This window comes from Takifugu rubripes, chromosome 15 (assembly GCF_901000725.2).
Source record: "Takifugu rubripes chromosome 15, fTakRub1.2, whole genome shotgun sequence".
NCBI classification, from domain to species: Eukaryota; Metazoa; Chordata; class Actinopteri; order Tetraodontiformes; family Tetraodontidae; genus Takifugu; species Takifugu rubripes.
The window spans coordinates 441,118-465,056 of NC_042299.1; the positions used below are offsets into that span (position 1 = coordinate 441,118).

Genomic DNA, 23,939 nt, shown 5'->3' on the forward strand with positions numbered 1-23,939 from the left:
TGTCAGAATGCTGGTCTACTTGTGGTCCCCAGAGTCTCTAGGAGTAGAATGGGGGGCCGAGCATTTACCTAGCAGGCCCCCCTGCTATGGAACCAGCTCCTTGTCCAGGTACGGGAGGCTGACTCCATCTCTACTTTAAGATTAGATGTCAAACCTCTTGGTGGAGCCGCAAACCAAGATGGCAACTTAAAGTTTGTGTTCCTTGTGTTATGGATGCTTAAAGAGTGTGAAAGCAGCTCCAGATACTGTGTCTCTCAGAGATCTAGAGTTAACAAGGAGGAAGGATGCATTGCTGAAGTTGAAGACAGCCTGCAGAGTGTGGAAATGGTGCTGAGTGATACAGCTAAACAAATCACCTATTTGGAGTCCAGGATGGAGGACCTAGAAAACTGTTCTCAGCCAAAGAATGTAATAATCGTAGGGCTCCCTGAAAACCCTGAAAAGACCCAAACCAGGACTGATGACGTCCAGCAAATGTTGCCGGTCTGGCTGGGGCTTGACGCAGCCAGGCCATTCTCTCTAGAAAGAGCACTCCGCGCTCTGGCAAGACCAAGATCGGATAGGAACACAGCTGTCATTGTTTGTTTTATGCACTTTCAAGATCGCGAGTTTGTCTTCAACATAGCTAAACAACATTCACTCACTTGTTATTGTCACAAAATCTTTGCTCAAGATTTTTTTTTGGCAGAAACTATGATGGCACGCAGCTTATTCAGTGCAGCGAAGAAAAAGTTCATTGAAAATGGAGCTTTTTGGGGATTCACTTTAGGTCCTTGCACAATGAGAGCTCTACACAATGGGAAGACAGTCCTTTTCACCACACCAGCAAAAGCTGACACTTCCTCTTGGACTCCTAAACTTCTAAATGCCAAGGTGCCAAGGTGTAACCACTGAAAGACTAATATAAACAACATAGATGCACTGTAATTTAATACAGGTATTGTTAAAGTATATTTATATACATTCTGTACTTTCTAATTTATTTTACTTGTAGGCAAATCCGCTACTACTATTTTTGGTGGACAATTTTTTTTTACGTACACTTGCTTCAATTACTGAGGCAGACAAATCAAGAAGCGTTGATAATTCTAATTCTCATAGCTGTCATTCTGGGAAGATAATTGTTTAAATTATTGGTTTGGGATGTGGGGTTGGGGGGAGTAACGGGATTTCTGATAGACATACCGACATTTGAACCACTCCTCATTAGTGTTGATTGGTAGTTGCCCTCACATTGTTCAGTTTAAGTTAGGGAAAGGGGGTTAGGGTGAAATTTTGAAGGCTAAGTGTTTTCATGTTTTGTTAAGTCTTAATATTCTTATTTATTTTGGCCATCTATCTCACTGCACTTGAAGCCACATGGGTTTACAACTGTCTGATTTAAGATTTACAAACTGGACTGTCAGGGGGACTCAATAACTTAACTAAACTGAGACAGGTGATGAGCAGACTTAAAGACCTACATTCTGATATATTTTTTCTTCAGGAAAGTGATATTACAGCCACTAATATTAAACAAGTACAATGAAGGTGGCCCAGCCAAGTCATACATGACACGTATAACAGGTACGCTCGGGGGTTATTTGGAGTCGCTCAGGGCAGGAGTCTGTCCCTTGTACTATGTCTGGTTAGTGTATATGGTCCTAATGAGGACAATCCAAATATTTTTGAAGACTTTTTCTTAACCTTGTCCTTAGTACATAGCCTGAACATCATTGGTGGGATTTTAATTGCACCTTGAACCTGTCAGTAGACCGCTCTTTAAAATGTGATACCCATAAAAGACGCTTGGAATTTAAAAAAAAAAAAAATATTTACTTGGATTTATCCAAAGTCTGGAGTAAAATTAATCCACATAAACTGGAATACTCTTGCTATTCAGGAATACATAAGTCCAGATCCAGCATTGATTATTTTTTAGTGTCACAAGAAATGGTTTTCAAAATGAATTGATCACTCCCCTATTTCTGTCTGTACAAATGGAGAAACCAGAAGTCTCCCCCTAATTGGTATCTGCAAGGGAGGTGGCTTAAAAAATCCAGAATTTGTTAAATATGTGGAGGATAAGCTTGATGTCTACATTCAGATTAACACTGCTCTAACAAATTCCTGTATTAGATGGGAAGCCTTCGAGGCCTATATTAGAGGGCAAATTATCAGCTTCAGGAGCAATAAAAACAACAAACAAAAAGCAGAAATTAGAGAAGCACATAAAATATTTGGAGATATTAGACATAATTAATAACAATGACCCTGAAAAACAAAAACGGTTACTAATCTTAAGAATAGAATACAATAAATGAGCATCTGATAAATCAGCAAAAGGTTTACTGCGGCTGAACCAGGCTCTTAATGATCAAGGAGAAAAGGCCAACAAATTACAGGCTTGGAGAATAAAAGGAAACAAGAGCCATTATTGGGATAACTACTCAGTCAGGGAGATACTAAGCGATCCTCAAGATAAGAATGATACAGTCTACAGAAAACTAACACATACCGACCAGTACCTCAGAGTGATCAAAACCCTCCAACACCGGGTCAAAGAAATACCCACCACATCCCAAGGCAAGAAGAAGAAACAGGACCACATTAAGACAGCACTCAAAACATGTGGCTACCCAGACTGGGCCTTCACCAAGACCTCAAGAAAACGAGACCCCAGCAAAGAAGAGGAGGAGAGAAACAAACGCCGCAGCGTTTCCATCCCCTATCTGTCCGGGGTCTCTAAAAAGTTTAGGAGGATCCTCCAGAAACACGACATACCGGTTCAGTTCAAACCTAGCAACACTCTCAGACAGAAGCCGGTCCACCCGAAGGACAAGACACCAAGACACAGCCAAAGTAATGTTGTTTATGCTGTTCAGCGCCAGGAGGAATGCAAGGAATTGGACATGGGGAAACCAAGCAACCACAGAGGAATGGCACAACACAGATGTGCCACCTCTTCAGGTCAGGACTCAGCAGTCCACCTACACCTAAAGGAGAGCGGGCACTCCTTTGAGGACAGCCTAGTACGGATACTGGCCAGAGAAGACCACTGGTTTGAGAGGGGTGTCAAGGAAGCTATCCATGTCAAATTGAAAAAACATCCTTAAACAGAGGTGGTGGGCTGAGGCACTTCCTATCACCCACGTACAACCCAGTCGTCCACTCCTTCCACCAACAAACCAAACGTTCACACCATTCCAGGAGACCTGGTGACTCACCACCATGTGAGCCAGCAGACAAAGGGGGGACACCCCATCTGGGTTAGGGTTACCAACGATCCTGCCAACGACTCACAGGTGACCACCCAGGTCATTAGCATGCTAATGGTCCACAAGGGCTATATTTTCAAGCTGTGTCCCCAGCAAGTTCAGAACTGAAGAAGCCTTCAGGATAGAAGGAGAAACGTCTTCACAGAGAAGAAACACAGTCCAGTTGACAAAGAAAACTACCTTGGATAACGATGACGTGGATGATTGAGAATCGACAGAGACATCAAGAATGATACATTTAAAGGATTTTACCAATCACTGTACAAGTCAGAATGCTTCCTCACACCCTGCTAATCAAGACACCTTTCTTAATCAGCAACAGTTTAAAACACTCACAGAGCAGGTTAAAGAGGACCTGGATAAGGACCTAACGATGGGAGCTGTTACAGACCTTTAAAAGTATCAACACAGGCAAAGCTCCAGGTCACAATGACCTGCCAATAGAGTTTTACAAAACCTTCCAGAAGCACCCGTTTATCCCACTTTGAATATGTTAATGAGTCATTCATACATATAACGAGTTATTTAATAAGGGTATATAACCACCCAGCCAGCCATCAGCAGGAGGGTCCCTCTACATGAGCCTGGTCCTGCTCAAGGTTTCTTCCTGTTAAAGGGGAGTTTTTCCTTGCCACTGTTGCTTGTCTGGGGTCAGGCCCTGGGATTCTGGAAAGCACCTTGAAACAATTCAGATTGTATAAGACGCTATATAAATAAAGATTGATTGTAAATAAAGATTGAACTTTAAAATTCGCTACAATAATTCTTATTTTGAAACCTGGGAAAATACCAATTAACTGCTCCTCATTAACTGGCCTTTTAGTCTTTTGGGAATAGACACAAAATATTGTGTAAAGTTCTTGCTAAAAGGTTAGATCCACATCTGGTACATAGTGATCAGAATGAGTTTGTGCAAAGACACCAGGGATTTCACAACATTACAGTAGAAGGGTCCTCCACATAATTCACTCTAAAAATAACATCAATCAGAGATACTGTGTTGATATCTCTCGATGCCACACATGCATTGATAGAATTGAGTGGCCTTATTTGCTCAATTTGTTGCCCAGATATGGACTTGGGGGAAAAATTTTGAAATGAATAGATTAGTTATATATCAACTCTATATCAAGTCTGTTTACATTAGTGAGGTCAACTCCTCAGGGCTGTCCCCTTTCCCCCATTCTTGTTCACCTAGGTAATTGATCTTTTAGCCATGAAATCATGAACATAGGATATTGTACAGAGACTACGAGTTTTGTTTTGTTTTTTGTCAGGCTTATCAAGCAGCATCAGTCTCTTTGTGGACCTATGGACTCCAAATTCTTGTGGTCACTCCAGACGAGCTATGGCTCTTTAGCTCCCTCCAACCAGTGCCGCCACTCTTCGAGGGCTGATTTTAACAGCCAGAAACTCCCAGTCACCAAAGTCATAATTCCTCCCTGCCGAGGACAGACGCCGAGAGAAAAAGGTACATGTGTGGAGTTTCTGGTCTGTGGCTGACCGCTGGGACAAGACCACTCCTACCCCCACATCTGAGGCGTCCACCTCCACACTAAGTCAGGCATCTGGAGGATGGGTGCAGACATGAATCGGGCCTTGAGAGTCTGGAAGGCCTCCTCTGCCATAGAAGTCCATCAGAAGGGCACTTTGGAGGAGGTCAGGGCAGTAAGAGGAGCTGCCAAGGTGCTATAATTCCGAATGAACCGACGGTAGAAGTTGGCAAAGCCAAGAAAACACTGCAGCTGCTTCCGATTCACTGGAATAGCCCAGGTGGTAATGGCGGAAACCTTCGCTGGATCCATCTGAAGATGTCCTTTAGCCACAGCGTATCCCAGGAAGGCAACTGTGATGACATGGAATTCGTGCTTCTTGGCCTTGATGAACAGTGAGTTCTCCTGCAGGCGCTGTAGCATGGACTGCACTTGGTGGATGTGCTCCTCACAGGTCTTAGAAAAGATCAGGATGTCATTCAAGATTCAAGATTCAAGATTCAAGATAACTTTATTGATCCCTTTAGGGGGTGTCCACCAGGGAAATTAGCATCTCCAAAGATCTACAGCATCTACAAAATTTCCCACCACCATTCCCCCCATCAAACCTATTAAAGATAATAGAATATAAGAAAATAAGAAATAAAATAAAATAGAATAAATTAAAAATAGAATATGAATATAACAATATAAATATAAAACTATAAAAATGTTCCGGTTCTCCTGTTGGCCCTCCTCCCCCCCAGTGATGAGTTGAACAGCCTGATGGCTCGGGGGATGAATGAGTTCCCCAGTCTGTTGGTCCTGAACTTGGGGAGGCGTATCTATAGATACATAAAAACAAATCTATTGAGCATGTCCCACATAATGTCTTTAGGGCTTGGAAGACAGCTGGAGCATTGGTGAAGCCAAACGGCATGACAAGGTATTCGTAATGTCCTGAGTGTGTGTTGAATGCTGTCTTCCACTCATCTCCCTCTGATGCAGACCAGACGGTAGGTGTTGCGTAGGTCTAGTTTAGTAAAGATGGTGGATTACTGGAGCAGTTCGAAAGCAGACAAGATGAGAGGGAGGGGGTACCGATTTTTGACGGTAATGCGTTTAAAACCACGGTAGTCACTACAGGGCCTCAGGCTCCCGTCCTTCTTGCTGACAAAGAAAAACCCTGAACCTGCAGGAGAAGAAGAGGGACTGATGACACCCGCAGCCAGTGAATCATTAATATAGATGTCCATGGCCTTTTCGCTCTGATTCCGATAAAAAGTACAAGGCTCCCCGGGGGGTTGAGGTGCCTCGTAGGAGGTCAATGGCACAACCATAGGGGTGATGAGGTGGCACAGATATATCCCTGGCTTTACTGGCAAAAATCCTGATACAAATCCTGATACTCAGGTGACACCATAGAGAGATCAGGTAATGAACTGAAGTGGGGAGGACAAGCGGGCAAAGAGGCTTGTTGCAGACACCTTAGGTGACAAGAGGAGCTCCACTCTCGAATAGCTCCAGTAGACTAGTCTATGTGGGGATTGTGAAGTCGGAGCCAGGACTACCCCAGGATTAGTGGTGGGTTGAGGGAATCCAGGATGTGAAACTGGAACGTCTCTTGTTGGTTGCCAGAGATCAGCAGCCAAACTGGAGAGGACTGGTGAGTAACGGTGCTAAGGATGTGTCCATCCAGAGCCTGAGCTGAAACCGACTGTGGTAAAAGCTCCCGCCTGAGCCCCAACTGATTCCCCGAAGACAGACTGTGACACATTCTGGGGCTCCTACCCAAGGCTCCGGGTCTGCAGATGCCCACAGGAACAGACCTGAAGCTGGAGGTTGAACAGGGGCAGAATCATCACCAGCGGCAACAGGAGCAGTAGCAGATTAACCCAACGCGGTGGTTAATTGTTGTAGCTGTCCTACCAGCCCAGCTAGCGTGGGTTAATGGGTGTGTGCCACTTTTCTGGCCTCTGCAGTGGCCGTGGCCACCATAGTCTCATGCTGCTGCAGAACCCCCTCAATCCTCCCCAGGCGAGCAAGTGGTGAAGGGCCGTGTGCTGTCCATTTTTTGGCCAGATAGTACTGACACGGATGTGGTGGGATTCACTTGCAACACAGCAGTTCCGGACAGTTTTAGTACTTGAAGGTAACAGCACAGAAGTATTTACGGCCCCCGTGGAATGCAGAAAACACTCCACAGTCACAGGCGGGCAATGGTCCAAATAAACACACTGCAAAAAGTTGGGAACAAAGGGTTGTCCGATTTAACAGGGCAGAGACATAGAGGAAAAGTCCAAGGCAGGCAGGGTCAAAACCAATAAGTCCAATCAAACAAAGCGCCAGAAAGTCAGGCATAGAGCGATAACGTAGGTGTGGAGGAGGGGTCTGGCAGAGTTAGTGGAATTTCCACCTCCACATGAGAGCAGAAGAGCAGGCAGTGACAGTGGTACAGCCTGGCTCCTGAAAATGCAAATGCAAGTTTGTTTCATGATTCCCGTTTCCAGTTCTGAACTGATTGTCAGTCTCTTCCACAGATTGCCTTTTCGGACGCCTGTTCGCGCTGCCCAGACTGCTATCGTTTGACCATGTTTTGTCTGCCTCCAGCACCACTTGGTTTCGTCCTGAACCAATTTCAGTGCAGTCTTTATTCCAACCACAACCAGTCATGTGTGTCTGCCTTTGGGGGTCTTGATTCGTGTCTCCAGTGCCTAACAGAGGATAAGCTTTCAGTATAGAGTATGACCCTATCCCTCAGAGTACACTCCAGTGGAGGACAAGTGTTTACTTTATTGGTTTGAATGAAATCATTATCCCCAGTAAATAGCCCATCAGTGAAAAGAAGTGTAATGATGAGTTTCACCCCTGGGATGGAGGCAACAGTGTTCCTGAGATCTGAGGTAGACTGCGAGCCCAGGTCTGAAGAAAGATCCTCAGAGTATCTGAGAGTGCAGCTGTATGAACAACAGGTGGTGGCATCAATAAAGCAAAGTTTTTGACATCCGCAGTAGCCTATATGTACAAAACAAAATCGGCACCCAAGAGTGGAACAGTCTCTCCAGTGGAGGACCTTGGCAGTCATGAAGTACCAGCTAAACTGTTGATTACTAAAACACAGTCCAAATGACAACGGCATATGAGGCTACTATTAGCTGCCCTGGGGGGGAGGCATGTCTGTCAGCCAGGACATCACACCAATGACTTACAGGATACAGCACCCAGAGCTGGTGTCATGGTTAAAACAGCAGCAGCCTAACCCCAACCTTAACCCAAACTCTAGACCTTACCCTAACCCTAACTCAAGACCTAAGCTCAACCCCTAACCGAACCCAAATTCTAGACCTAACCCCAACTCCTAACCCTAACCCTAACTTCAACCCAAACCCTAACACTGGAATGATCGCCTCAGGGCTAACCCTAACCTAAACCCTAACCCTAACCCAAACCCCTACCCTAACCTTAAACCCTAACCCTTAACACTTACCCTTTGCCATATCCTTTCAATGTTTTTAATATCGCATTGTTTATTGTTTAAACTGATCTATTCGGCATGGTAAATGAAAAGCAGTCGTTCATGGGTCATCTGCTTTCCTACAATATGCCAGAGGAAATTTTAAAGGCAGATATAAATTGTTTGGTCCCCATTCATAAGAATGACTTTGTGATACTCTCCAGGAAACCATACGTCTTTATTAATTCTTTTTCTTTTTCTTGCATCTCCTTTGGGGCTTGATTTCTGAGGTGCAGCACCTCTGTAGAAAGATCTGGGGCAAAGATCAGCCTGCTGTGGTTGTGTGAAGGAGGAAAAAGGGGCATATTGGATCTCAATTGATGTGGCTCCTGGGATCAGAGTTTAAGGATGAATGGTCAATCTGTGGCTGAGGTTATAAAATGAGATGATCCAAATGGCTGAGATGGTCTCTTCATCTCACCAAAGGCAGATAAACACAGACAAAAACAAGATGACGGAGAAACAGAAAAGAGGAACAGAAAACAGAGTTGAACGTCTGTTCAAAGCTTCAAGGAGCACAATATACTTGTAGAGGAAATGTATCTCATTTCTATGACATTTCTATGGCATCCCACACACTTTGTTGGAACACACTTTCTTATTATTTTCTTTTTTGAAAAAGGAAAATGTTGAGTTTTCCTTTTTCTGTGTGTGTGTGTGTGTGTGTGTGTGTGTGTGTGTGTGTGTGTGCGCGCGCGCGCGCACCCACTGACACGCACATGCATGTATGTGGGAACGCTAGCGTCAAGGTTCGGTTCGGTTGGACCCGCTTCTGCTCGGAGCAGCGCTCCTTTAAGGGCGGTGCCACTTCTGGCCGGGTGGGAGGAGCCACTGGGTTTTCTCTTCACTTCTAAATACAAGCGAACAACGGGAACAAACAAGCCTCTGGCCCGGTCCGGCCGCGCTCGCCTTCCTGTCGCAGCGCGCACAACCAGACCCATTTGTGGAATATAAACGCGCTCGAGGCGCCTCGCCCTCGACATTCGCCGCCGAATCGTTTGGATTTGCGTCTTATCGAACAACGACGATGCGGCTCTCCGGCTGACTGTGGGCTCCGCTCCGCAGGTAAGAACGGACACCAGCGACATATCTGGGCATTCGGTACCGCCTGGCTCCGATGGCAGAAATGGAGCCGATGGTTCGGGCGCGGATCCATTTCAGCGATGAGCGGAAGGCGAAGCTAGCTGCGAGGCTGAAAAGGCTGCATGGAGCGGAGCGGAGCGGAGCGGCGGCTCGGCTCTGGCTCAGTGCCATGTTGCTCTCCTACATTATATTAGGCAGTAATACCATCCTCCATTTGGCTCACGGTGCTGGATTAAAGGTGTAAATACACACAAGCAAGCTCCGCTAAATATCGCCTACTTTCAAACACTCTGTCTCTCTCTCTCTATATATATGTATATATTTATATATAATATACATATATGTAAACACACACACATATATAATATATAATTAGTTGCATTGAAGGCTTGGTACTGTTGGTATAAGCTCATCGCATATATAATAATGAGAATAATTAGAATGAGTGGTATATTTTCCTAGTTTTGACTCACTGTCTTCTCATACAGTTTTGCGATCATGGTATTATATTTTCTTTCTCTTTTTTTTAACAGTCAAGGCCTGAAATGAGACCTAGTGTGCCAGAACAGTTACATTGCGGGTTGGGGTTAAAATGTCTTCTTGTTTTTGTCGATTTTCCACTTGATGTCTGAACGTGTTTCACCTTCTGTGTATTTAAACAGCATCATTTAGATTTTGAAATAAATACAGACAAAACAACCTGCAGCGTTACTGAGGATGGCCTCGGTGTCGCTCCAACAGTTTGGAGCTTCGAAAGTCTGGATATTTGGGTTCAAACGCTCTATCAAAAGCGAACGAACTCGTAGGTAACAACTGAAGACATTCGCCCACAGCCCCCATGTTGGATGTGCTGTCATAAAGTCCAAAGTCAGTATGTTTTTCATTGACTGTAAAGGGCCGTTCACTTGGCGGCTCTAAGTGTAGATGTCCCTTCTTTACTGTCTTATTGCTTCACTGAACTTTGGATCCATCAGGAGATATAAAGGTCAGGGACTTCAGTTAGCTCCAAGTCACTGGCCAATCCTGCCTGTCCCCATGCTTTTAATGGTTGGATGTATGCGTGGTTGGGTATTTACCGACTTCTGCTGCGTACCTGTGAGTACCTTTGGTTTTTCTGGGCCATCGGCTAATGTAGGTGCATGCAGTTACCTGCTATTAAAACAGGAGATATTCAAATGACTTCATGCAAATGTGCCTGCTAAACAGTCACAAGACTGGACCTTGGACTACACCCTCTCATGCACAAGCTGCCTTTTGTGCCAGAAAGTGTTATCTGGCATCAAAACATGACTGCTTCACTTAGTGTGTGTGTGTGTGTGTGTGTGTGTGTGTGTGTGTGTGTGTGTGTGTGTGTGTGTGTGAGAGAGAGTGAGGTGGCATGCAGGTGTTTCCTGCATATTATACTGTTGTAGTTTATTTATTTTTAGATTGTCTATAGCAGTCGTCAGTATAAAGGTGTATTTCCGTACAGCCTGTGTGCCACGAGGTGCCGCAGGTCTACTGGGGTAACTGGAACTGGGCAGACAAAGGTGAGGGTGAGAGTATTTGAAAATGGTGTCCGTACCCTGGTCCAGGTGTGACACCTTTACGGTGCAGGTTTGACCTCCGAATGTGCCAGAACCTTTTTAGTCGGACTTCAGACATTGACAGAAGTCACTGGTGTAGAAATGATTCTCAGCTGTGGCCGGGCGGCGTTGGACACAGACGATACTGTCCCAGGTGCAGGACACATAACGGGAAGACCCCCGTCCCACATCTGTCTGTAGGAACTGTCATTTTTAATGTTCTTTCATGAGTCGCTCCCATTTGAGTCAGGTGACTCTCAGGGGAAATCAGGTTGATATTGACAGTCACCTGAGCACTCGGGTCACATCAGTGGCTCGTTGCATGAAATGATACAGCAACAGTTGGGCCACAAACACTTTGATTGTGTTCTTTTCCCCCAAATTCCATTTTATTTTTTGTAAATCTTTATATTTTGTAAGTCTTTTGCTATTATTTTACAAAAAAGAGTTTGTTCTGAATGTAAATGACAGTTAAATGACCTTAACTTTTTTGCGGTAAACCCAACAAGGCTTCTTCATCGCTGCGTGATGCAACACGACACTGGAGTGTCAATAAAAATATTCCTGCTCATGAGCTTCCGACGAGTTTAAAAAGGGAAACACTCGCTGTGGTTGCACATCTCTCTCTACATCTGCAACAGAATGCTGGCAGAATCTACAAAGTACCGCGTAAAAGTTGCCTGGGAACAGTTGAGCGCTCTTGTTAGGAGTTTGGGTTGGATTTGAAGCTTTTCGCAGATGATGAAGACACAACTGTAGGCAGCCACTCTGGCCACTTAGCCATGCTGACATTGTTCAGACAGGATGGGGGGGGCAGGTCCACGGAAACGCTGGTTGTGCCACTCAGCCTCCGAGCAATTTCCATGGACATAGGGCCTAGTCTTCCACAGCATTTGTCCAATTTAAAATGAGATTCCCTTTTAATTGTCCGATTCCTCGATTCCATCCAAGATTCCGTGATCATGGGAATCGCAGCCCTTCACCAGTTGCTTGCTTCTTTTTTATGGATTTAGCTGCACCGCTCCAGGAGAGATGTCGGTGTCTTAAGACAGCCCACTTTGCTCGCAGCCACCATGTTGTTGAGAAGAAGACTTGTCTCTAGTCTCCAGGCTACAGACACTTGTTTGATCACGAACTCCTAACATGCTGCTGGCCCGGGTTAGGGTTAGGGGGAAGTTTGGAGCATTCTTTGCTCGGATGAGTGGGGCTGCAGTCAGCTTCTCCACAAGATGCTAGTGCTAATCAGCTAATCAGTCAGGTTACTGCGTCTGTTATATTTTAAGCCAGAACGAGGATAATGGCTGCCAGCATGTGCCTGTGCCCTTTTAGCTTCTGTAGTTTAGATGCTATTTGACTGTTTTCTTAGATGTGACCAGATAATGTGTCAGATGTCCTCAACTGAAGCTGAACAAATGTGAAAATGTCCCTCAGTCCTCTGGTGGTTTGTCTCTGTCAGTTGACAGATGAATGTTTGAGCCCGTTGGGTGCGTAAGGTAAAGTCAAGCCGCTGAAGGGGCCGTGCACAGCCACCTTCTTCCTCTCTCCATGCAGCCATTGCAGAACCCTGTCTTTCTCAACTCCTTACCGTCCTGTCCTTTTAGGAACCTTGACCAGGCTCGTCAAGGACATAGCGTCAAGTGCAGCATGCAGAGGCTTTGCATAACGCTGTGCTTTAGAGATGGGTGTATAACGTCCTGGTGGTTTAGCCCCACCATCACAGACCCTGAACAGGTCACCACTGAGTGCACAGGGACGGTCTCGTGGCTTCATAACATGGTTGACTTTTAAGAGCTGCGTTTAGAATTAAAATGTCCTGTGGAGAGGAAGAAAGGAGAGCTGGGGAGTGAAAGATCATCTCTGCCAGGTTGACTAGTACCTAAACCAGTACTCTTTAACCCGCAGGCCTTGTTTGTCCTCCAGCTTTTGCTTCCATCCAAACTTTCTTCTTGTTTGTATTTAGCGGTGGTTTCTCGTGTTCTTTGGTGCTACGAGGCACTAGCCAAAGAAGGACCAGTCCTTTCTTCAATGGCCTCATCCTCTAGGTTTGGACTCTTATTGCTTATTCGGCTCCATTGATGAGTTGGATTGCTGTCATTCTCCCATAAATAATAGTGAGAGTGGCACCGCGGGGCCCCTTGCCTTGGTCTTTCTGTCCCCCTTTTAGGCTCCGGGCTAACAAAGCAACACTTGGAAAGTCGGCTAAGAGACGAGTGCATGTTTCCAGCTCACGATTCAAGTTTCAAACAACTTTGTTCCAGCGGTGATTGTTTTGCTTTGAGCAAATGTCGAATGAGTTTAAAATGTGTTTGTTGTCCGTGGCCATTATTTATTGAGCCTGTCACTGTGGTGGGAAAAGCTGTTTGATACCTGAATCATTAGCTAGCAGTATCCTCTGGTTATTCCTTGTTGAGCCTCACTTCTGCCGTGAGTGATCCTGTTGATCCTGGTTGACCTTTGAACTTCGATCTGGCCAGTATAATGACAGTGATTTGTTTTTTTTTTAAATTACTTATTCTGTCTTAACATTAGAGTTTATCATCATTGCTGCAATGGGATGATGAATGAATGAGTGACGTCTAGAGGTCGTTGATATTTAATCCTTTTATCTCGCTCATTTTGGGTCAAAATTTGAAATACTGGCAAAGAGCTTAAGAGTAAGTGTTTTTATGCTACATAAACAGTTTACAAGTGATACAGGAAATTAACAAGTTCATTGGAATTGTGATTGGTTAACGGTTTATCCTCAAGGTGTCCACCCACTTATCAGTGCCATCAATGACGTTGGTTATTTATGGGATGCTCAGACTGACAAACACACCCAAATACCCTGGCTGGCTCCCATAACTAGTGTGTGTGTGTGTGTGTGTGACTAGTGTAACCAGTGTGCGTGTGACTAGTGTAACCAGTGTGCGTGTGACTAGTGTAACCAGTGTGTGTGTGTGTGTTACTCGTGTAACCAGTATGTGTGTGTGTGACTAGTGTAACCAGTGTGCGTGTGTGTGTGTGACTAGTGTAACCAGTGTGTGTGTGTGACTAGTGTAACTAGTGTGTGTGTGTGTGCGTGTGACTAGTGTAACCAGTGTGCGTGTGACTAGTGTAACCAGTGTGCGTGTGACTAGTGTAACCAGTGTGTGTGTGTGTATGTTACTAGTGTAACCAGTATGTGTGTGTGTGACTAGTGTAACCAGTGTGCGTGTGACTAGTGTAACCAGTATGTGTGTGTGTGACTAGTGTAACCAGTGTGTGTGTGTGTGTGTGACTAGTGTAACCAGTGTGTGTGTGTGACTAGTGTAACTAGTGTGTGTGTGTGTGTGTGTGTGTGACTAGTGTAACCAGTGTGCGTGTGACTAGTGTAACCAGTGTGCGTGTGACTAGTGTAACCAGTGTGTGTGTGTGTGTATGTTACTAGTGTAACCAGTATGTGTGTGTGTGACTAGTGTAACCTGTGTGTGTGTGTGTGTGACTAGTGTATGTGACTAGTGTAACCAGTGTGTGTGTATGACTAGTGTAACTAGCGTGTGTGTGTGACTAGTGTAACTAGTGTGTGTGTGTGTGTGTGACTAGTGTAACCAGTGTGTGTGTGCGTGTGACTAGTGTGTATGTGTGTGTCTAGTGTGTGCGTGTAACTAATGTGTGTCTGTAACTAGTGTGTGTCTGTAACTAGTGTGTGACGAGTGTAACTAGTGTGTGTGTGTGACTAGTGTATGCGTGTGACGAGTGTAACTAGTGTGTGTGTGTGTGTGACTAGTGTATGCGTGTGACTAGTGTAACTAGTGTGTGTGTGTGATTAGTGTGACTAGTGTGTGCGTTTGACTAGTGTAACTTGTGTGTGTGTGTGTGTGTTTGTGTGTGTGTGTAACTAGTGTGTGTGTGTGACTAGTGTGTGCGTGTGACTAGTGTAACTATTGTGTGTGTCTGTAACTAATGTGTGACTAGTGTGACGTGTGTGTGTGTCTGTAACTAGTGTGTGACTAGTGTGTGACTAGTGTGACGTGTGTGTGTGTCTGTAACTAGTGTGTGACTAGTGTGACGTGTGTGTGTGTCTGTAACTAGTGTGTGACTAGTGTGACGTGTGTGTGTGTCTGTAACTAGTGTGTGACTAGTGTGACGTGTGTGTGTGTCTGTAACTAGTGTGTGACTAGTGTGACGTGTGTGTGTGTCTGTAACTAGTGTGTGACTAGTGTGACGTGTGTGTGTGTGTGTCTGTAACTAGTGTGTGACTAGTGTGACGTGTGTGTGTGTGTCTGTAACTAGTGTGTGACTAGTGTGACGTGTGTGACGTGTGTGTGTGTCTGTAACTAGTGTGTGACGTGTGTGTGTGTCTGTAACTAGTGTGTGACTAGTGTGACGTGTGTGTGTGTCTGTAACTAGTGTGTGACTAGTGTGACGTGTGTGTGTGTGTCTGTAACTAGTGTGTGACTAGTGTGACGTGTGTGTGTGTCTGTAACTAGTGTGTGACTAGTGTGACGTGTGTGTGTGTCTGTAACTAGTGTGTGACTAGTGTGACGTGTGTGTGTGTCTGTAACTAGTGTGTGACTAGTGTAACTAGTGTGATGAATCCCTCAAGAAAAGCAGGATGGGCGTCTGCTCTCTCCACCCTTGCTGCCCTTGAGAGGAGACCATCCAACCAGAGGCTTGTTCAATAATGAGCCCGAGCAGTGGAGGAGGTGGAAGTGATGTTGGGAGTGAATGAAACGGGTCAGAGAATCCAACTGGATGTGAGACAGGACTGGTGAACGTGGGCCTGTCTCTGTGCACTGTTCCATACATTTGTGAACCTTCAGGTTTTGCTGTAGCTTTAAGACCAGGAGCATGACCTTGATCTGACTGCCAAGAGCTTTTTAAGCAACTCTTCAGAAGGAGATTAAATCATGTGACACCCTTGACCCAGCCTTACCCCGCTCCTCTCTCCTGACCTTGCCTGGAAGGATGAGGGGGGTGAGACAGTCCGTGTGGGTGTGAATACATGCAGCCACAGGGCCTTTCATTCACTCGGGTAATCAAGCCCAAGGTGAAAGCTGCTAAAGGTCACACCAGAAAAAACATCCAGGATCACTGCTGCTCTCTGGATGTGATGTCTTCTCTAACAGGAGAAGAGCAGCTGATTGGCTATCGGGAGCATAAACCACAATAGCCACACTGGTCCTGGTCCACAGGAAGCTCGCTGGTTCTGGCTGTTGCCCTCTTCTTTATCTACAGCTGCCTGGAGTGAGCCGCTCACACATGTAGCCGCCGCTCACACATGTAGCCGCTCACACATGCAGCCACTGACGTATGTAGCCGCTGACGTATGTAGCCGCTGACGTATGTAGCCGCTCACGTATGTAGCAGCTCACGTATGTAGCAGCTAACACATGTAGCCGCTCACACATGTAGCCGCTCACGTATGTAGCCGCTCACACATGTAGCAGCTCACGTATGTAGCCGCTCACGTATGTAGCAGCTCACGTATGTAGCAGCTAACACATGTAGCCGCTCACACATGTAGCCGCTCACGTATGTAGCCGCTCACGTATGTAGCCGCTCACACATGTAGCCGCTCACACATGTAGCCGCTCACACATGTAGCCGCAGCTCACACATGTAGCCGCAGCTCACACATGTAGCCGCAGCTCACACATGTAGCCGCCGCTCACACATGTAGCCGCCGCTCACACATGCAGCCGCTGACGTATGTAGCCGCTCACACATGCAGCCGCTGACGTATGTAGCCGCTCACGTATGTAGCCGCTCACGTATGTAGCCGCTCACGTATGTAGCAGCTCACGTATGTAGCAGCTAACACATGTAGCCGCTCACGTATGTAGCCGCTCACACATGTAGCAGCTCACACATGTAGCCGCTCACGTATGTAGCCGCTCACGTATGTAGCAGCTCACACATGTAGCCGCTCACACATGTAGCCGCTCACACATGTAGCCGCTCACGTATGTAGTCGCTCACGTATGTAGCCGCTCACGTATGTTCATTTGCTTCTGAATTCACCTGAAGGGAAATTATGATATTCATATAGATTTATGTTTTTCCTTGTATGAAAATGATTCTTACTGCTAGTAATTACTATTATTAGCACCTTTTATTTATATTTCTGGACACTCAAGGTCACCTCCCAACATACATTAATGATGGACACACAGACGGGTGACGGGCAGACAGACAGACAGACGGGTGAAGGGCAGACACACAGACGGGTGAAGGGCAGACAGACAGACGGGTGACGGGCAGACAGACAGACGGGTGAAGGGCAGACAGACAGACGGGTGACGGGCAGACAGACAGACAGACGGGTGAAGGGCAGACACACAGACGGGTGAAGGGCAGACACACAGACGGGTGAAGGGCAGACACACAGACGGGTGAAGGGCAGACACACAGACGGGTGACGGGCAGACAGACAGACGGGTGACGGGCAGACAGACAGACGGGTGACGGGCAGACAGACAGACAGACGGGTGAAGAGCAGACAGACGGGTGAAGGGCAGACAGACAGACGGGTGAAGGGCAGACTGACGGACAGACAGACAGACGGGTGACGGACAGACAGACAGACGGGTGACGGGCAGACAGACAGACGGGTGAAGGGCAGACAGACGGGTGACGGACAGACAGGTGCATCATAGAAAAACAAGAGAAAACCCACAGAGCCGTGGTGGATGAGGTATCTGAGGTGAAAAGGGAGAGTTTGAGGCAGGAATGTAGCGATGGAGTCGGAATAGTGTGGGTCCTGAGGAAGAGGGGTCCAGAGGCAGGGTGCTGAGGGGCTGGAGGCTTTGGCCTGGTGCTGGTCCCGAGGCTGTCCCCGGTTCTAGCTGCCCCCTGTTCTAGCTGCCCCCTGTTCTAGCTGCCCCCTGTTCTAGCTGCCCCCGGTTCCTTTGAGAGGAAAAGGATCTAGATCCAAGCTCTTAACTGGAAAAGAAGCCTTTACCAAGGCCAGAGAACCAGGACCTGGCACGTTGTTGTACTGGTTTTGGCGGCCATTGCCCTTCAGTTCCCAGACCCATCTGCCCCGACAAGAACTCGAGGTGGTCTCTTCCTTCCTCTGTGTCTGGCAGCAGAGGAAAGTGGAGCAGCGGCTCCGTGACTCATCTCTCAGGCACCATGTTTTTCTGCACAAGGTCACTTTTTTCTGAAGCCAAATGCTGTGATGCAAACGCATGTTTTCACCGTTTATCACAGTTCTTTGTGATCCAATCAGCAGTTGAGAATAAACTGTGCTAAGATCATTCGCAAAAATACTGTTTATTGGGCCTGAGCTGCTTATTAGGAGCACGTTCTTGAATGCCCATCTTTTTTGGAACCCCCAGTTCTACGAGGTGGTGCTGTTCATTACCTTCCTGCCAAGGAGGTCATGTGATAGCTGGCGTTTGATTCCGAACCCTAACCCCTAACCCCTAACCCCTAAACCCCTAACCCCTAACGCTAACCCCTAACCCCTAACCCTAACCCTAACCCTAACCCCTAACCCCTAACCCCTAAACCCCTAACCCCTAACCCCTAACCCTAACCTAACCCCTAACGCTAACCCCTAACGCTAACCCTCACCCTAACTCAGAAATTTGTGAATGGACGTTAATGAAGGAGGGACGATTCCTCCGGGTGTGTTCTGAGTTCTGGAAGGACTTTGAAACGTGGTCTTCAAAGGTTGGAGGCCCAGTGGCCATAAAGCAGCCTGCTGTTCTGGAACCTTCTGTTACTGCTGCGCATGTGCAGCTCACACCTGTATGGATGTGATGATGACCACGCTGTTGACAGCTAGCATTAGCCTTTCTAATGTAATTATTAGAACCATGGGATCACCGAGGGTCCCGGTAGCTCTGTGCCGGTCTGATCCGCTGGATCGCGCCAGCTGATGTATCATACATGTCGTATGATCAGCCGTCATGTCTTGATTGACTGATCCGTCCGATGACGTCGTTGTCATTTCAAATTCATTTGCTCGTTTCTGTTGCCAGTTGGCAGATGACTTATCTGCCTCCTTTCCTTTGAAGAACAAAGACATCTCAGAGCCATTTAGTTGTATCAGAATCTTTCTATGTTACGTCACAGCTGGAAGCATTCAAATACGACCACTGACCCTGGGTCAGTTTGAACCATAGCCTCTTGCTAATTGGGTGATACCGGAGCATCTCTCAGCCTCCGGGGGTCAGCGGTGACACTCGGACCAGCTTTAGCTGCCTCCAGCTCTCAGAACACTTTTAGAGCCTGTTGCTGTAGTTTAAGGTTCTACCTCACGTTGGAGCAGAGACGGAACAAGAACCTGTTCTCCAGCAACAGCTGAGAGCTGGACCCAATGCTACATTGTCCATCGCTGGTGCTTTTAATAGTCCCAAAAGCATCAATAAAGGGAGGCTCCTTTTATTTTTAGCCGTTCAGGCAATTCCCATCCTTGGTTCTGGCCGAGCAAAGCCGAGCCAGAGCTTTGGGAGGGGCTCGCTGGGATGGTCCAGTTTGGGTGACTACTAGAGGACCGTCCCGCTCCCACTGGCAGCATCCCATAATCTTATCTAGCTGAGTTTCTAGGCTACATTTCTCACTATTCAAATAAAGGATCAAAGACTGCCATTAAGGAGCAGGTCCACCTTTGATCTCTGATCCCTTAACAGCTGTTTGAGTCCACCAAGATCAACTGTGGCAGTCGCCGGTTTAATAACCTCTACAGCTGTTGTATCAGATTTAAAAAGCACGTTATTTCTATGAGTTCAGAGTAGGCGAGCGTGCACGAGGTGCACAGTTATTAGCCAAGTGACGATTTGGACCCACCCTCATTTTCATGCATATTTTCCCACTTTCAGCTGTAATAACACGTATCAGGCACTGTGCACAATGTGTAATAAAGACCGGTCTGGTCTAACCCCGTTACCAAGGGTAATTACCAGCAGCTTCTTTTCTCATGCTAAATGTGCCAGGAAAGAGATTTAGCTGAGCCAAAAGTCCAAAATTGTAAAAAAGGGTCATATAAGCATCACGTGTTTTATTGCAAATAGTCGAGAGGTTAGCAAAGATGTGTTGAGCAAAACAGATTAAAATTAGCTGCCAAACATCAGAGAAGGTGTCAGATGCCAGCAAGGTGGGGGTGGGGTAGCGCTATGGGCTAGCTGGACCTTTCAGGGGGACATGGCCTCATAATCAACTGTAAGAGTCCGGCCCCGTTAGGGCGGCCGTGTCATTCATGTCAGGGCTTGATCTCAGGTGTTCCTGACTGACCCAGCTGACAGGATCACGTCCGGTCTGGTCTTACTTCAAATCAGTTTTACAGTTGGGAACAAATGAGACGGGAAAATGTTTTATATGAGTAGCTGAATGATTCTGCACATTATATCTGTCCAATAACTGTATATATATACTGTAATACCGTATAGAACCTTACACAGTGTGTTCATACACCCGTCCTAATTATAGGTGCACAATAATGCAGTTGGTTTTATCGTCCTCTACTTCCCTCACGCTGGTCGGGTCCACTTCCCCACGTAGCTCACGTGGTGCCGTTAGCTGGGTGTGTTTGGGGAAGGCCTCCTACTTCAGTACACAGTGAGGTGTTAAAAGTGTCGACTTGCTAATACGATAAAACACAGCGTTGGGAGTGTTCTTTAAAGCCCGTTTAGTCCCAGAGGTGACTGATGGTGAGGGTGCTGAATTTGTCTTTCCCTTTAGAATAATTCAGTTGGGTGTTCCCGCTCTATACCATAATAGCAGGACCTTGTTCATGGAAATAGTGCCATGCCACGTTAGCTAACGGTGCTTGAGAAAATGTGTTTATTGTCCAGCCAATGGTGGAGGAAGATATCCGACCCTGCCCCCTTCATCTTCCTGTCGCCCACAGTCAAACGTGGAGCTGCAGAATCCTGCAGAGGGAAGACGGGAAGAAAGAAAATGGGGTCAGGGTGACCTATTTTTCCCACAGTTCACAGAGGCAGAGGGTGGCTGTGTTATTGTCAGTTAGACAAGACACGGAGGCAGGGACTTGGTGAGCCCCAGCCACTCAGAAGTGGGTCAGTGGCAGCGCCGTTGTGTAAGGAGAAAAGCTCCAAATGATCCACCCGTTACGCCCCCGCTAACGCTAACGCTAAGCGCCACCACCCCTCTCTTCAGACATCACCTGCATATTAGCCCACATCAGACTCCAGTTAGCATATTCAACACCTGCAGTTGCAATTAGCCAGCTGGACCCCCCATCGCGGATCCATCACTCTGGCACGGGGACGACGTTCTTCACACTGGTGCACAAAGTAGAACGTCAGCAAAAAGCTAACGTCGTTCGGTATTTTACTTCTAAAAGTCATATGTAGATTAATCAGAGACATGATTTCTTTGTGTGTTTTATGCCTTGAAAGTTGTGAAAACTCCAAATCGGTGTTCTAAATTTAGCATGTTGTGAAACAGCTGAGGATTGGAGCCCCCTGGTGTCGCCGTGAGATGAGCCAATCAATGGAAAACAGGCAGAAAGGTTGTTGTGAGCATTTCACCGCTCCCTGTCTGGTTCAGTGGGCTCCACCGTCATGGTGAAGACTGCTGACTGGACACTTGTCCCGAGGAGGATGGCGTTAGCTGCACAGGGAGGCTGAGACGCTAAAGGTCATTGGTGGAGAAGCCAGGAAGCAGAGCAGTGGGGAGGTTGAGGGACGGAACACTGGAGGAAAGAGGGGCCCAAGATGCTCACCTGACGCTTCTTTCTGTTCATGATTAGCATATCCCACAATCCTTTGCTGTCTGCCACGCACACGTGTGCTTAGCATGAAAAACATGCCGTGGCGGTGAAAGAGTGCACAGCCTTTGGCAAATTATCCGGAGCAAATGGGTTTGAAGATTTCTTACTATTAAAATAACAAACTGCAATCTGAAGAACAATAGTTCAGCAATGAATAAAAAATAAAACAATGACTTTTCTTCCACCAGTTATTCTGGGACAATCCAAGATTTCCAGGGACTTTTGAAGTCCTTGTTAGATTTGAGATTAGCATGAAGGTAAGAAGGAGCAGGACAACACGAGGCTGTTTTAGGCTGCACGCAGCAAATCACGTTTAATGGAATGTCAAAACACGGCGAGCTGCGTCCCTCATTGGACATTCACCCCTGGTAGACGCTCCTCTTCTGTCTTTGCTCCAACAGCAGCCAGAGCTGTTGACGAATAGCTGTGGATTACTGATGAGGACACGGTGACCTGCCTGACCTTGCTGCAGCGGGAGGGACAGACGGGGAGGGAGGGACAGACGGGCGGGGGGGAGACAGACGGGGAGAGGGGAGACAGACGGGGAGAGGGGAGACAGACGGGGAGAGACAGACGGGGAGAGGGGAGACAGACGGGGAGAGGGGGAGACAGACGGGGAGAGACAGACGGGGAGAGACAGACGGAGAGAGACAGACGGGGAGAGACAGACGGGGAGAGACAGACGGGGAGAGGGGGAGAGACAGACGGGGAGAGACAGACGGGGAGAGGGGGAGAGACAGACGGGGAGAGACAGACGGGGAGAGGGGGGACAGACGGGGGGAGAGAGACAGACGGGGAGAGACAGACGGGGAGAGGGGGAGAGACAGACGGGGAGAGACAGACGGGGAGAGGGGGGACAGACGGGGGGAGAGAGACAGACGGGGAGAGACAGATGGGGAGAGGGGGAGAGACAGACTGGGGAGAGAGACAGACGGGGAGAGACAGACAGAGAGAGACGGACGGGGGGAGAGAGAGACAGACGGGGAGAGGGGAGACAGACGGGGAGAGGGGAGACAGACGGGGGGAGAGAGACAGACGGGGAGAGACAGATGGGGAGAGGGGGAGAGACAGGCGGGGAAGGGGAGACAGACGGGGGAGAGAGACAGACGGGGAGAGACAGACAAAGAGAGACGGACGGGGGGAGAGAGAGACAGACGGGGAGAGGGGGAGACAGATGGGGAGAGAGGGAGACAGACGGGGAGAGAGAGACAAACAGACGGGGAGAGAGAGAGACAGACGGGGAGAGACAGCAGAGGGAGAGAGAGACAGACGGGGAGAGAGGGAGAGACAGACGGGGAGAGGGGGAGAGACAGACGGGGGAGAGAGACAGACGGGGGGGAGAGACAGACGGGGTGAGAGACAGACGGGGAGAGAGAGAGACGGACAGGGGGAGAGAGAGAGACGGACGGGGGGAGAGAGAGACGGACGGGGAGAGAGAGAGAGACGGACTGGGAGAGACAGCAGAGGGACGAAGAGACACAGACGGGGAGAGAGACAGAAAGGGAGAGACAGCAGAGGGGGAGAGAGACGGACAAAGAGACACAGACGGGGAGAGAGACAGACAGACACAGGTAGACAGACACAGACGGGGAGAGAGACAGACAGACACAGATGGAGAGAGAGACAGACAGACACAGACAGGGAGAGAGACAGACAGACACAGACGGGGAGAGAGACAGACAGACACAGACGGGGAGAGAGACAGACAGACACAGACAGGGAGAGAGACAGACAGACACAGACGGGGAGAGAGACAGACAGACACAGACGGGGAGAGAGACAGACAGACACAGACGGGGAGAGAGACAGACAGACACAGGTAGACAGACAGACAGACGGGGAGAGAGACAGACAGACAGACGGGGAGAGAGACAGACAGACACAGACGGGGAGAGAGACAGACAGACACAGACGGGGAGAGAGACAGACAGACACAGGTAGACAGACACAGACGGGGAGAGAGACAGACAGACACAGGTAGACAGACACAGACGGGGAGAGAGACAGACAGACACAGACGGGGAGAGACACAGACAGACACAGACGGGGAGAGAGACAGACAGACACAGACGGGGAGAGACACAGACAGACACAGACGGGGAGAGACACAGACAGACACAGACGGGGAGAGACACAGACAGACACAGGTAGACACAAAATACACATTAAAAGTACCAGCGGTGTCAGTAGGGCCACGGGGGACATCAGTAGGGCCACGGGGGACATCAGTAGGGCCACGGGGGACATCAGTAGGGCCACGGGGGACATCAGTAGGGCCACGGGGAACATCAGTAGGGCCACGGGGGGCATCAGTAGGGCCACGGGGAACATCAGTAGGGCCAC

The 23,939-nt window shown here is 47.8% G+C and overlaps 1 protein-coding gene across 1 annotated transcript in view; it reads left to right on the forward strand.

Annotated features, from left to right (window-relative positions):
• The first annotated feature begins 8,966 nt into the window (after positions 1-8,966).
• nrip1b (nuclear receptor interacting protein 1b) overlaps positions 8,967-23,939 on the forward strand; it is a 34,067-nt gene continuing 19,094 nt past the window's right edge. The window contains exon 1 of the mRNA XM_029848890.1: positions 8,967-9,308. The gene's annotated coding sequence lies outside the window, so the exon portion shown is untranslated. The remainder of the gene's footprint in view (positions 9,309-23,939) is intronic.